Source organism: Triticum urartu, chromosome 3, assembly GCF_003073215.2.
Source record: "Triticum urartu cultivar G1812 chromosome 3, Tu2.1, whole genome shotgun sequence".
In the NCBI taxonomy this organism is placed as follows: domain Eukaryota; kingdom Viridiplantae; phylum Streptophyta; class Magnoliopsida; order Poales; family Poaceae; genus Triticum; species Triticum urartu.
This window is the reverse complement of record NC_053024.1, coordinates 220,832,354-220,834,686: the sequence shown is the minus strand read 5'-3', so window position 1 is coordinate 220,834,686 and position 2,333 is coordinate 220,832,354.

Sequence of the window (2,333 nt, the reverse complement as noted above, 5' to 3'; positions counted from 1 at the left end):
TAGACTGGGCTACCTTGAGCCTATCGCGAATCAACTTCACCTTCTGTTCAGACTCTTTAATCAAGTCAGGACCTAACAACTGACGGTCTCCAAATTCATCCCATGACAACGGTGTCTTGCACCTCCTTCCGTTCAAGGCTTCGAAAGGGGCCATTTTTAAACTGGTTTGGTAACTGTTGATGTAAGAGAACTCTGCATATGGAAAATTGTCGTCCCAACTAGATCCATATTCTAGCGCACAAGCTCTCAGCATATCCTCCAAAATCTGATTTACCCTCTCGGTCTGTCCATCTGTCTGTGGATGAAAAGCTGTACTAAATTCTAGCCTGGTACCCAAAGTTTCGTGCAACTACTTCCAGAACTTTGAGGTAAACTAGGTTCCTCTATCTAATACGATACTCCTTGGAACTCCATGTAGACATACGATCCTGGTCATGTATATCTTTGCCAACTTAGCACTGGTGTAAGTGGTCTTTATTGGGATGAAATGAGCTACTTTCGTCAATCGATCAACTACAACCCAAATTGAGTCATAGCCTGAACGAGTCCTGTGCAATCCCGTGATAAAATCCATGCCTACTTTATCCCACTTCCATTCGGGAATCGGCAATGGTTGTAACAATCCTGCTGGCTTCTGATGCTCTGCCTTTACTCTCTGACATACGTCACAAATTGCTACATACTCCGCAATATCCTTCTTCATTCCGGTCCACCAGAAAATATCCTTCAAATCCAAATACATCTTGGTATTTCCTAGGTGAATTGAATACGGTGAGTCGTGTGCCTCTTGCAAAATCAACTTCCTGATCTCCGGGTCATTGGGCACGTAAACACGGTCTTCAAACCATAGGGTGTCGTGTTCATCCTCATGAAATCCTTTAGCTTTTCCTTTGCTTAGTTTCTCCTTTATAGCGGCAATCTCTTTGTCAGTTTTCTGAGCTTCTCTGATTCTATCCATCAAGGTTGACTGAATCTCCAATGCTTCTACATAGCCTCTCGGAACTATTTCCAAACATAGTTCACGAAGATTTTCGGCTAACTCCCTTGGTTTTTCTCCCGTCTTTAATGTATTGACATGGCTCTTGTGGCTTAATGCGTCAGCTACTACATTAGCCTTTCCGGGGTGATAATGCAATTTCATATCATAATCCTTGATCTCCAACCATCTCCTTTGTCTGAGATTCAACTCCTTCTGTGTGAAAATGTACTTCAAACTCTTATGATCCGTGTACACCTCACAATGATTTCCAATGAGGTAATGTCTCCATGTTTTCAATGCATGCACTATGGCTGCTAACTCCAAATCATGCGTGGCATAATTCAACTCATGAGGCTTCAGTTGTCTTCAGGCATATGAAACAACTCTCCCTTCCTACATAAGCACTGCTCCAAGTCCTCAACGTGAAGCGTCGCAGTACACCTCAAAATCTTTGGTCTGGTCTAGCAAAATCAACACTGGTGAGGTAACCAAACGTTTCTTCAACTCCTGGAAACTAGCCTCACACTCCTCTGTCCATATGAACTTGGTATCCTTCTTCAACAACTCAGTCATAGGCTGCGCAATCTTTGAGAAATTCTTAATAAATCTCCGGTAGTATCCTGCGAGTCCAAGAAAACTCTGGATCTCTCCAACTGTTGTTGCGGCTTCCCACCGGGTCATGGTTTCAACTTTAGCGGGATCTACTGCTATACCTTCTCCAGATATAACATGTCTGAGGAATCCTACTTCCTTTAAACAAAACTCACATTTGCTGAACTTGGCATATAGTTGATGTTCTCTGAGTTTTCCAAGTACCAAACGCAAATGCTCCTTGTGCTCTTCTTCATTCTTCGAGTAAACCAGGATATCATCAATGAACACTACGACGAACTTATCCAAAAACTCCATAAACACTTTGTTCATCATGTTCACAAAATAGGCAGGTGCGTTAGTCAGACCAAATGACATAACAGTATACTCATACAGCCCATATCTGGTAGTAAAAGCTGTCTTCGGAATATCCTGTTCCCGAATCTTCAACTGGTGGTATCCTGATCGCAGATCGATCTTGGAAAATACCTTAGCTCCTTGCAATCGATCAAACAGATCGTTGATCATTGGTAGTGGGTACTTGTTCTTGATCGTTACTTCATTCAATCCTCGATAATCAACAACCATCCTTAACGATCTATCCTTCTTCTCCACTAGAAGTACTGGCGATCCCCAAGGTGAAGAACTTGGGCGAATATATCCCTTATCCAGTAACTCCTTAATCTGCTTCTTAATTTCCACCAAATCCTTTGCTGGCATCCTATATGGTCTCTTTGATATTGGCCCTGTGCCTGGCAATAGC